Here is a 12,983-nt window from a genome sequence, read left to right on the forward strand (position 1 = left end):
CTGGGCTTTGGGTCTCACCCTGCTTCACCCAGGTCCCATTGTCAAGTGTGAACACATCAAAGAGGACGTGGAGATTTCTCTGTTAGTGAATCTCCCAGCCGGGTCTCTAACATATTCCAGCCTCCAAGCCCAACCTATCGCTTTACAGTTTCAACAACGGTAACAGCTGAGAGTTATCCACCTCACTCCTGGATGCAAAGCACTCCACCTTAGTTCTTTCTCCCTAGGATCCTACAGAACTTTTAGCCCCATTTAGTAAAAGAAAGTATGGTAGCTCATGCTATACTCTCCCATGCTTGCCCTTTGTCCTTTCTTCTTCCATGTTGTCCTCTAGACAGATGAGCTAAGAAGCCTTATGTGGAGTGGACTGACAACTGTTCTCTAAGCCTGGAGATCTGGGTTTTAAGTTCTGGGCCTGCTACTAAAAATGTGTGACGACTTGGAGTGGTCAACTCCATTTGCCTGGCCGAAGAGCAAGAACGGTCCAATCATAAAGAGTAAGTGCCTTTCAGCAGGAAGTGATCAGCATGCAAATGAGAAGGGAAGCAAGAGGCAAGTGGGTACCTTAGATCTGAGAGTCACAGTGGTGGGAAAAGCCTGGGGCTGTGGGTCAGGAGACTGTGCCTAGGACCCGCTTTAGCCTTTGCTCACTGTGCTACTGTGGGAATCCGAGTTCCTCTGAGCCGTCTCTTTTCCCGTCATTGTAAGTGACAAAAGGGTTGAAGCTGATAAACTGGACAGCCTTTGAGTCACTTCTCGACCCGAAGCGGGACGCTTTGATTCAGTTTCCTCTTGGGAAAAGAGAGTTTTCCAACTCAAAGGGCAGTGCTTTGCCGTTGTGCAATCGATGCCGTCTGGAGCTTAAGCAGGAAGAGGCCAGGAGGACCCTGTGCCTCAACTTTCCCTAACCATGATCCTGGCTCCTTTCCCCGTCAGCAGCATGTCATGAGACCTCTTTTCGGTAAGAAGGTGAGCTCCCAATGTCCTGTGTCCTTGACTGTCATCAGCCAGCGATTATTGCCCAAGTCAGTCACACTCCAGACAGACTGGCACTTGGCTGATCTCTTCCGGAAGTCTGGACGCCTGGGTTGAAGGTTAGTCACAATCCCCAGTGCCCAAGGGGACCCAGGGGAGGCCTGCAGCTGCTCTCAGCTGTCGGCTGAACAATGCAGACCCTGTCAGGTCCCCAGCTGAGCCCTCTTTCAGGGTTGTTCGGATTGCAGTATTAACTGGAGGCCACTCAGCTGCTTCCTGTTCCTTGAGCCTCGGCACAGAGACCTTAGCAAAGATGCTCAACTTGGGTCTTCATCTAACCAGAGCCCCCAGCAGCTGGGGAGACGAAAAGTTTCAGCATCATCTCATAACATAAATGTCTCCCATTGGAAAGGGCCCCAGGGACCAAGAGCCCAAGGCCTCTATTTTTACACATGTCGGCCAGACCCAGGGATAAAAGCAAAACTCAGTGTTCAGGAGCCTTGAGGCTGTACTTTTAGAGTCTCTTGGGTTATGACGGTAGTCTTCTTGCAAGTGTCCCCCACACTTGCAAGCAGTCACACACTCGTGGAAAATATTTATGCTAGTGAATACCGTCTATTTCAGCGAGGCGCGTCCTGCCTGCCTGTGGAGCTCAGCTGTCCCCAAGCTTAAGGGTCATCTCTCATCTCCACAGTAAACCCCAATCCTCCCAGTGGCTGGTCTAGTAATTATTATCAGCCTCTGCCCCAACCCCCACCTCTCATTAGTGTCCCTCCACCACATACCTGGGAGAACGACCCTCCAGTGTGTAAGTTACAGCTCCTCCTTTCCTTTGAACTGCGGGGGATTCTCTTTTTTTTTCTTTGTTTTTGTTTTTGTTTGTTTGTTTTTTAGGGGTTTCTCAAGACAGGGTTTCTCTGTAGCTTTGGACCCTGCCCTGGAACTAGCTCTGTAGACCAGGCTGGGCTCCAACTCACAGGCCTGTCTTTTTTGCCTCCTGAGTGCTGGGATTAAAGTGCCTGGCTCTGTGGGGGATTCTCGCTTCCTGATTATTGACTCTCAAGAAGTCCCATCTGGGAGCTAGCCCTGTGGCTACAGTTGGAACCCAAGGTCAATTTAGGGATATGTAAGGGGAGCTGACTCCTATCACATGAACCATGTTTCCAAATGACCCAGGGGAGGAATATCCTGGTCCTTGCTGCCACCAAGTCCATTCTGATCTCGTCTTCTCTTGCAGGATTGGAGAATGGGCTGCATAATAAGGACCACAGCTAAGTGGCCCTCAGACCTGGAGACTCATGGAATGGAGTAGCCAAGTAGGGATGTGAAAGGTGAGCGAAGACTAGACATAATAAGTCCAGAGTCTAGCTCCGTTCTCCGCGGCCTCCAGAGCAGCCTAGTTTCCTGAATGCTTTTCTCAAGTCCTAATGAAAACAAGTTGGAGCCACGGCTGGGTCTGGGGCGGGGGCTGCAGAGTGGAGTTTATAGGCACTCGCATTTTCTTAACAGCTCCCTCTCACTCACACATTCTTCTACATTTTTCTCTTTTATTAATGTGGCATCCTTCCCAGGCCACTTTATGGGACCATGTGTGTTTCCACTTAGGCCTTGATTGAGTCTGATCGCATCTCTCTGCACGAAGAACCCTTAGATCTTGCCCACGGCCTTCCCACCTCACCCTGCAGGGTCTCATCATTTCAGTTGCTCCAGGGCTCTGGTGCTCATCTCTCAACTCAGTCCCAAGTACCCCGTGGTTGTTTCTCGCTGTGCCTCTGCCTTAGGGTCATACCTCATCTGGACCCCGAAGAAGACAACCCAATTTGATGACTCACCCAAATCTGCAAGGACTCCTGGAACCTTGCCCAACAATCAGATCTGCTCAGAGGATGAAAAGGGAGATTTGCTACAACTGAAGGCTTTCAAAGGAGTGTGCTTTGAGCCCTGAAGGCCATTGCCAAAGAGCAGCTCCGAGGGAGCGCAGCTTTCCAAGGGGCCCACTCTCAAAGGCATGGCATGCATTTTTGGAAAGTCAAGCTTTGGCGTGCTTATTAAAAAAGATATTCACGGCGCCTGTAGCAACTCTACACGCTGAGCTTTTCTGTCCTCAGCAGCTCAGTTCCAGGAACTAGGACTGAATCTGCTGCTTCCTTGCTCCCTTTGAGCCCTGCTTCCCTTTACCCGCCCCTGATATCTGGAAGGTTGCTCTGTTTCACTCGGATACGAAGTGGCAGGCTTGGTGGCAGCCCTATGATCTTTGAAATGTACCCTCTGGGAGCTGCTTCCTTCCTCTGTAAACCCAGGAAAGAATTCCACGCTCCTCAGAGCGGCAACAAGTGAAGTTGTGTCTGTTTGGAGGCCGGGCTTCCGGAGGCCCTGGCAAGGGTTAGGAGATCGGGACTCTAACTAATACTATAAAATTAGCCCATATCTACTGACACGTTTGTGAATTGCTTTTATTCTCTAATTGCCTACCCTGTTCCCTCGGACCTGCCCCAGAATGTCTGCGGGCGGCAGCCGATTCCCCATTCCCTGTTCCAAAGCAGGAGTCTCTGGGCCGCTTGGGAAGGGCAGGCCTGGCATCATTTTTCCCAGTAGGCTCTGGGAGAGACATTAACGCCACAAGGCTTGATGTGGGATGTTTTTACAGGTATTGTTCATCTGGTGGGCAGATGGAGCTTTGCTGCAAGACACACTTCTGTCTTCCAGATGGAAAGTGCCTGGGAGACCCGCGCTGGGACTAGCCTATCTCTTCTTGGAGCCAATATGGGGGTATACATGACCTCCTTCTAAGCCCCTACTTAAGCCAACTTACAGTGGGCTATGCCTTTGACCCCTGGAACTTATGTCCTGTCAACTATTTGGTAATTTCCTTGTAATCTCCCCCCTCTATCTTAAATAGTCTCTCTCGCTCTCGCTCTCTCTCTCGCTCTCGCTCTCGCTCTCGCTCTCTCTCTCTCTGCCAGGAAAAGAGCAATGCTAGTCACAGTAATAATCATGCTGGCTGTTTTCCCACTGGGTGTATGTATCCTTCATGACAGGAAGCTGCATCATGACACAGAGGGTATTTTTCCTGAAGGAAACAGACTTAAGAAGCGGTTGCTCGTGCCTGCCTTGTCCCCCTTGGTAACACATTGGATAGCATCAACTCCCAGTTCTCTACCCCAGAGCTCAGGTCGCTGCCTAAGCAAAGCACGAACATCCCTTGCCTCACATTAGGGATGAGCCTTTCTTGAGTTGAGTTTCTGTGGAGTCCCATGCTAAAGTGCTTTCTACCACATCACTTCTGGTCAAAGCGCTTCCGGTCACAAGGTGCAGAAGCCTGTTCCCAAAAGTTCATATGGAACGTGATCGTTGTAACAATGAAGTAATTTTAAACAAAGGAAGTATCAGGTTTCAGTGTGGCTTTAAATTATGTCCTTATTGTCGTGGAACTTTCGTTTAGCTCCCTACAAGCCAATGACTATAAGATGTATGTTTTTATTACTTCAATTTTTTTGAGACAGTGTTTCTCTATGTTATAGCTCTGACTGTCTGGGAACTCACTTTGTAGACCAGGATGACCTCTAACTCACAGAGATTCACCTGCTTCTGCCTCCTGAGTATTGGAATTAGAGGCATGTGCCACCACCGCCTGACTTTAAATTCTTAAGAGAGAAAAAACGAAATAATATTATTTTTTCTGGCCAGCATACTGGCAGGTATTGAGTATCACTCCTAGTTGAAATATCTGGGGTTCAGGGTTGGAACACATGGTAAAAGAATGTTTAAGGGGTGAGAGGGATGGCTCAGTAGGTAAAGACCCTTACTCTTGTTAAATCTCACAACTTGACTCTGATCTTCAGAACCCAAATGGTAGAAGGAGTGAACCAACTCCCACAAGCTGTCCTCCGACCTCCACACAGACATGTGACAAACATGCATGTATATACATGCTAAATAAGTAAATACATGTGAAAACTTGTTTAAGGGCCTGGAGAGCTAGCTCGGTAGTTAAGAGCACTGGCTGCTCTTCCAAAGGACCCGGGTTTACTTCTCATCACCTACATGGTGGCTCACAACCATCTGTAATTCCTATTCTAGAGTATCTAACAGCCTCTTCTGCTTTCCAAGGATACCAGGAATACACGTGGTACATAGATATGCAAGCAGGCAAAACACCCATACTCATGAAAGAAAATGAAAACAAAAATAAGAAGGTACAGCCGGGCGGTGGTGGTGGCGCACGCCTTTAATCCCAGCACTCAGGAGGCAGAGGCAGGCAGATCTCTGTGTGTTTGAAGCCAGACGGGTCTATAGAGTTAGTTCCGGGATAGTCAGGGCTACACATAGAAACCCTGTCTTGAAAAACCACAAAAAAAATAAAGAAAATAAAATAAGAAGATATTAAAAACCAAAACATGTTTAAGATAGATAGAGGAGGCTGCCTGCAGAGTGGTACACAGGTGTAACCTCAGCACTTGGGAAGTGGATGCAGAAGGATCAGGAAATGAAAGACACAGTGAGTTTGAAGTCAGTGTAGCTTCCGTGAGACCTCATCTCAAAAATACCCAAACCCAAACCATACAAACAAAGCAGATAACAAAGCCTGAAAGGGAGAATGATCTATGCTCTGAGTAGCAGCCTGAGTGGTACCCTCCCAGCGGTGTGTCTGGTGTACCCCCTTACAGTTCGGGGTTCAACCAAAGGGAACGCTGACATCCACCCCGAGTGACTGACCCATCTCAATGCACACCAGGCCAGAGCCCGGATGCTGGCAATGCACAGTTCTACTGAAGCAGCTGCCGTGTCACTGCCACTGAAGGAAACGGTGATGTTTCTCTAAAGAGCACTTCCCGAGATGTCCCGTGAAAAGAGCACGGACTCAGAGCTTAGCTTCTGGTCTAGCTGGCCTTAACCCACAGAACTGCCTGGCCTTCGCTTTCTTCCTCGAACTCTCAGACTTGCATAATATATAAATAATAAGGCTATTGTGAAAATTAATAGGCTGTTTGTCTTTTCCCACCTGATTCACACCCCCACAACATCCCAGAAACACATTAGATTGGGGATGTTTGCCCCATGTATTTGTTAGGGTCTCGGCCAGCTACCTCTCTCCTGTGATAGCCCACCCAGCCCCACTAAAGGGGGAAGAAAGGCAGGGTCTTTCTGGGGATGAGGATGGATCTAAACGCATGCTCTCCAGCCCCACCAGTGAGGGACGGCTGGGTCAAGCACTCCTCTAACAGGACGGTGTCCAGGTGGACTGGGAAGAACAATGGGAACGCGAAGCAAAGCCTTGGCAGGTGAGGAGAGTCTGTGGAGCTAGGAAGGGATGGTGGAAAATGGTATGGGTTCCCAGGGGAGGTGGCAGGAGGAGAGGAAACGGTTTGTGCCACTTGGCATGAAATGAATAACATTGAAGGACTGTGCAAAATGCCATGCTAATCGGCACCTGTTCCTTCTGGAACCAGCCCCTGGAGGCCATGGCATCTGAGGTCGAAGCTGGTTTTAGGGCTTGCCAGGAAAGGAAGTACAATGCATTAAGATCCACTCTAGTGTTGAAAGATGCGCCGGTGCTAAGTGGGATGCCGAGGAGGAAGGTGACCCCAGCCTCCTTTGCCCTTTCCTGGCCTCGGATGCTCTGTCCCGCATTCCCAGTCCACTCCCAGGCAGATGGCTGAGAATTCTGCAGGGGCCTCTGAGTACACCCTTGGCTACTAGCCACATTCCGGAGCAGCATATGTTTCATCTCAAGCCCACAAGGTTTGTACTTCCAAGTGGAGCCAGAAAGAAAACCTTGGCCCAGGCTGCAAATTTCTCCAGAGAGGTGGGGGTCAGGGAGGCCCTCCGGGAGGTTGGAGCTCTTTTGTTGGGGATATTTGCGTTTATGTGAAGCAAAGTCTCAAATCAGTGATATCCTGATTTCCTGATGCATACATCCTCAAGTCCTCAAAGAACCTACATGAATGCTCTTATCCAAATGTCCCCACATGCCTGTGGCCCCTTGGTACCAGACCTCCCTTGGCCTGAATTTCTGACCGGTACAAAATCAACAACACACAGCCCAAGGGCTTTAAGTGGTGGTGATGGGGAGGGGGCATAAGCGGGTCCCTGGAACTCATCTGCACGTGCTCTAGGCTCGCTGACCCTCAGGAATGCACGTCTCCTGCCCAGTACCAAGTCTTCATGGACCAGAGGGGAAAGGAAGGGAGAGTAAAGGGAAGAAAAGGGAAGACCAGAAAAGAACCAGTGGCGGAGGGGCTGAGGAGAACCTGGGCTGGAAGAGTGGGTCCCTTCTGGTGGGTGGTGATGCAAAGCAGGGATGGTGGGAGCCCTCAGCCTCTGGGGTTCTGCTCTGTGGCAAGCTCAGGGATTTCTGACAGCAAAGTAAACTGTGGTGTGCTGAGTTTACCCAGCTCCAATAAGCAGCGTTTGGAGTGTTTAATGTTTCCTTCTCACTGAATTGGCTGACAGGCCCTGAGATGCCGTTGGCCCCTTTCTGTATTTTGGGAAAGAAAGGGATGGGACAGGAGGTAGAGAGCCGTCGGGAAAGTCAGCATCACTGAGTCCAGTTCGGATGCAAGCTGGAAAGATCTAGCTCTCCTAGCCTGGAAGTCCATGAAAATGAGAGAGTCTGAAAGGCAAGCTGGTGCCCTCACCGTACTCATCCAGGTTGGGCCTGGGTACCCACAGTCGCTCTGACCCTGTGCAGAGCACAGCCCAGCACACGGACCCTTCTCCTTGTGTTCTGTATGAAACTCTGTCTCCAGGCAGCGTGGTTCTGTGGATTGAGCAGGGGATGGTCAGACCACAAAACAAATCAGGAAGACCCCAGAGCTCAGCATGAAATCGCAAAATAAACTCAGTCTGGCAGGACGCCCAGTCCAATGTACTGGTGGGTTCTGCACTAAGTTAGGGTGAATGTGTTGAATGTGGGGGAGAATAGAAACTCTGCTGCTCTCCAGGAAGACTCCTGGGAAGAAACAGTTGCTTTTCGGTGGCACAGAGGACGAAACTGAGATGGAAGGGCCATCCAGTGAAGACAGGGAGAAAGGGAGAGGACCTCGGAGGAGTGGGTGCTGTTCGGACCGTAAGAATGGAAAAAAGCAGCAGAGCACAGCGTATGAGGAGAGGAAGGAGGAAGAGGAGGATTTGAGGATGATGAGGATGGGCCGGATGAGTGAGAAGGGCGTGGCAGAGGCTGTATCTCTGGGCAACTGTTACCCATTCCCATTGCAAGTATGCAAAAACAGAGAATACTCTAGAACCATAGTATGAGAGCAAGTTACCCTGAGGTGAGGAAGAGAAGCGGTGGCAATGACAACCAGGCAGCAGTCAGGCCAATGACCAGAAGGTGGGGTCCCTATGAAGGGCTTGGCACAAAGAGGAAAGGGTAAGAAGACAATATGGCCAAGATGCTCCTCTCAGGGTCTAAGAGCAGCAAGGTAAAGGGGAAAAAAACCACTTTTTTGTTATTTTTGAGGCAAGGCCTTGCTTAGACAGGCCGGGAACTCACAGCTATTTTCCTGCCTCAGACTCCCAAGTGATGGATTTATAAGTATATACCACCATGCTCAACTCAAAACCATATATTTTAATCAATTTTTTAAAAAAGCAGGTGTTGGAGCTGAAGAAATGGCTCAGCAGTTGAGAGTACTTCTACATTTGCAGAGGACCTGGGCTCAGTTCACAGAACTCACATGGTGGTTCACAAAGACCTGTAACCCCAATCCTGGGGAATCCAGTTGTCTTCTGCACACACAGGTGCACATATGCTCTAGGCAAGCACGCATATGCATTAAAAACAAACAAACAAAAAAAAACATAGGTGGCGTTCCCTGCCTGCGGTTATGGAGACCAGAGAGAATTTAGTCAGGGTAATGATGAGGGGTGTGTAAGCCTGGCAAGGTGACTCAGGCTGCTAAGATTTTTGTTCCGTTCATTCAATCATATTGTCCTGGGTTTCCATGTCTTCATCTCTAATTGGCGATTTATAAATAGCCAAGGATCTGGGCTTGGCGACTCAGCACTTGTGCTCAAAAGCAAGGGGATTGTTGTGGATTTGAGGCCCAGCCTGGGCTGCTGCGGAGTGAGAGCTTTTACACAGGTAAATAATAAAAACAGCCAAGGAAGTAACACGGATTAGTAGCTTTAATGAGTCCTATGGAGCCCTAGAGGTTGCTAGGTGCCAGGAGGATGCAGGGAGAGGCAGAGGGAAAGATGGGAGGAAGCTCAGCAGGTGGGGCCAGCGTGCCCAGCCCCCTTGAGTCGCAGCTGTTGCATTGGGGCTGTCGTAGTTGACTGTGCACCTGCACAGCAAGGCCTTGCAGGAAAGACTTACTACGGTATGTCTATAAAAGGATTGCTTGGAAACCACAAAGGTATGATTGCTCCTGGGAGTCTGCACCAGCTGGGAGAACTACCCTCCTCCAAGGGGGACTTGCACGGGACACATGGAACAAGTTTGGGGCCCAGGTCCCAAGCCAAACATTCCAGCCTGTGGTCGGATCACTGGTGCTTGTATATGGCTCAGAAACACACACACACGCACACACACACACACACACACACACCTAGCACAAGTACTTGTTGTTCTCACTTGGTTCAGGAATGAGACAAACAGCATGGATGGTACAGAGTACTTTCCCTGGAACTGGGCCTTCAGCTGGCACCATGAGTCAGTAATAACACTTGGAATAGTAAGTAGCAAGCACCAGCCACACCGTCTTGGGCTCTTTCTGAACAGGCACACAGCTACCCACCCTAGGGGAACATTGCTCCACGAGCTAAAACCTTGTCGGCAAACTCAGATCCAGGCAGTTTCTCTAAAAATAAAACCGCACCTTCACCACCCACCTTGGTATCCTTCTAGGCTCCTGGGAAGGCAGAACCTGTTTTTAGCAGGCAGCTATGCCAGCCTGGCCTTTATTTTTTTTTTTTGGTTTTTCGAGACAGGGTTTCTCTGTGGCTTTGGAGCCTGTCCTGGAACTAGCTCTGTAGACCAGGCTGGTCTCGAACTCACAGAGATCCGCCTGCCTCTGCCTCCCGAGTGCTGGGATTAAAGGCGTGCGCCACCACCGCCCGGCTATTTTTTTTAAATATTTATTTATTTATTTATTTATTTATTATGTATACAATATTCTGTCTGTGTGTATGTCTGCAGGCCAGAAGAGGGCACCAGACCTCATTACAGATGGTTGTGAGCCACCATGTGGTTGCCGGGAATTGAACTCAGGACCTTTGGAAGAACAGACAATGTTCTTAACCACTGAGCCATCTCTCCAGCCCCTGCCTGGCCTTTAGATGAGACCACCAGCTTCCTCCCTAGCTGTAGCCCAGAGAGAACACGGCCATTTCTCACACCTTGCAAACCCTTCCAGGTTCAGGAACTGTTGACGCATACAGCTTTGAACTCCAGTTTCATGTCTTCAGACTACCCCCATCTGTTTACTCTCTACAGCTGGGGAGAAAGAGATTCTTCAGGAAACCTGTAAAGGACTTTGAAGTTGCTTAGAGGGGAAGCATAAAAGGGGGCAAAGACCGAGCCGCAATCCAAATCCAGAACCATCCAGGGAGGAAGAACACAATCTCCTGGAGGTGGGCAATGAGAGGAGAGGGGGCCTTGGAGCAGTTCTGGAGGAGACAGGGTAAGCGAAACAGGACAAGGTATGAGTGTGTGTGAAGACGTGAGTGTGTGTGTAAAGATATGAGTGTGTGAAGATGTGAGTGTGTGTGAAGATGTGAGTGTGTGAAGATGTGAGTGTGTGTGAAGATGTCAGTGTGTGTGAAGATGTGAGTGTGTGTGAAATGTGTGTGAGTGTGAAGATGTGAGTGTGTGTGAGTGTGTGTGAAGATGTGAGTGTGTGTGAGTGTGTGTGAAGATGTGAGTGTGAAGATGTGAGTGTGTGTGAAGATGTATGTGAGTGTAAAGATGTGAGTGTGTGTGAAGATGTGAGTGTGTGTGAAGATGTGAGTGTGTGTGAAGATGTGAGTGTGTGTGAGATGTGAGTGTGTGTGAAGATGTGAGTGTGTGTGAAGATGTGAGTGTGAAGATGTGAGTGTGTGTGAAGATGTGAGTGTGTGTGAAGATGTGAGTGAGTGTGAAGATGTGAGTGAGTGAAGATGTGAGTGTGAAGATGTGAGTGTGTGTGAAGATGTGAGTGTGTGTGAAGATGTGAGTGTGTGTGAAGATGTGAGTGAGTGTGAAGATGTGAGTGTGTGTGAAGATGTGAGTGTGAAGATGTGAGTGTGTGTGAAGATGTGAGTGTGTGTGAAGATGTGAGTGTGTGTGAAGATGTGAGTGAGTGTGAAGATGTGAGTGAGTGTGAAGATGTGAGTGTGTGTGAAGATGTGAGTGAGTGTGAAGATGTGAGTGTGTGTGAAGATGTGAGTGTGAAGATGTGAGTGTGTGTGAAGATGTGAGTGTGAAGATGTGAGTGTGAAGATGTGAGTGTGTGTGAAGATGTGAGTGTGTGTGAAGATGTGAGTGTGTGTGAAGATGTGAGTGTGAAGATGTGAGTGTGTGTGAAGATGTGAGTGTGTGTGTGTAAGTGTGTGTGAAGATGTGAGTGTGTGTGTGAGTGTGTGTGAAGATGTGAGTGTGTGTGAAGATGTGCGTGTGTGTGTGAGTGTGTGTGAAGATGTGTGTGAGTGTGAAGATGTGTGTGAGTGTGAAGATGTGAGTGTGTGTGTGTAAGTGTGTGTGAAGATGTGAGTGTGTGTGTGAGTGTGTGTGAAGATGTGAGTGTGTGTGAAGATGTGCGTGTGTGTGTGAGTGTGTGTGAAGATGTGAGTGTGTGTGAAGATGTGTGTGAGTGTGAAGATGTGAGTGTGTGTGAAGATGTGAGTGTGTGTGTGAAGATGTGAGTGTGTGTGTGAATATGTGTGTGTGTGTGAAGATGTGTGTGTGTGTGAAGATGTGAGTGTGTGTGAAGATGTGAGTGTGAAAATGTGAGTGAGTGTGAAGATGTGAGTGAGTGTGAAGATGTGAGTGTGTGTGTGAAGATGTGAGTGTGTGTGTAAAGATGTGAGTGTGTGTGAAGATGTGAGTGTGTGTGAAGATGTGAGTGTGTGTGAAGATGTGAGTGTGTGTGAAGATGTGAGTGTGTGTGAAGATGTGTGTGAGTGTGAAGATGTGAGTGTGTGTGAAGATGTGTGTGAGTGTGTGTGAAGATGTGAGTGTGTGTGAAAATGTGAGTGTGTGTGTGAAGATGTGAGTGTGTGTGTGAAGATGTGTGTGTGTGTGTGTGAAGATGTGAGTGTGTGTGTGAAGATGTGAGTGTGTGTGAAGATGTGAGTGTGTGTGAAGATGTGAGTGTGTGTGAAGATGTGAGTGTGTGTGAAGATGTGTGTGTGTGTGAAGATGTGTGTGTGTGAAGATGTGAGTGTGTGTGTGAAGATATGAGTGTGTGAAGATGTGAGTGTGTGTGAAGATGTGAGTGTGTGTGAAGATGTGAGTGTGAAGATGTGAGTGTGAAGATGTGAGTGTGTGTGAAGATGTGTGTGAGTGTGAAGATGTGAGTGCGTGTGAAGATGTGAGTGAGTGTGAAGATGTGAGTGTGTGTGAAGATGTGAGTGTGTGTGAAGATGTGAGTGTGAAGATGTGAGTGTGAAGATGTGAGTGTGTGTGTAAGTGTGTGTGAAGATGTGAGTGTGTGTGAAGATGTGAGTGTGTGTGTGAGTGTGTGTGAAGATGTGTGTGAGTGTGAAGATGTGAGTGTGTGTGAAGATGTGAGTGTGTGTGAAGATGTGAGTGTGTGTGAAGATGTGTGTGTGTGTGAAGATGTGTGTGTGTGTGAAGATGTAAGTGTGTGTGAAGATGTGAGTGTGTGTGTGAAGATGTGAGTGTGTGTGAAGATGTGAGTGTGAAAATGTGAGTGAGTGTGAAGATGTGAGTGAGTGTGAAGATGTGAGTGTGTGTGTGAAGATGTGAGTGTGTGTGTAAAGATGTGAGTGTGTGTGAAGATGTGAGTGTGTGTGAAGATGTGAGTGTGTGTGAAGATGTGAGTGTGTGTGAAGATGTGAGTGTG

General features: G+C 48.7%; 1 long non-coding RNA gene across 2 annotated transcripts; it reads left to right on the forward strand.

Annotated features, from left to right (window-relative positions):
• The first annotated feature begins 1,010 nt into the window (after positions 1 to 1,010).
• LOC142847225 (uncharacterized) lies at positions 1,011 to 3,362 on the forward strand. Of its 2 annotated transcripts, none has more exons than XR_012910129.1 (3): positions 1,011 to 1,094; positions 2,213 to 2,306; positions 2,757 to 3,362. It is a non-coding gene; the product is annotated as an uncharacterized LOC142847225 (long non-coding RNA). The 2 variants fall into 2 exon arrangements; XR_012910130.1 differs by having other exon boundaries at positions 2,213 to 2,291.
• Positions 3,363 to 12,983: the final 9,621 nt, after the last annotated feature.

The sequence above is a fragment of the Microtus pennsylvanicus genome, chromosome 3 (assembly GCF_037038515.1).
Source record: "Microtus pennsylvanicus isolate mMicPen1 chromosome 3, mMicPen1.hap1, whole genome shotgun sequence".
In the NCBI taxonomy this organism is placed as follows: domain Eukaryota; kingdom Metazoa; phylum Chordata; class Mammalia; order Rodentia; family Cricetidae; genus Microtus; species Microtus pennsylvanicus.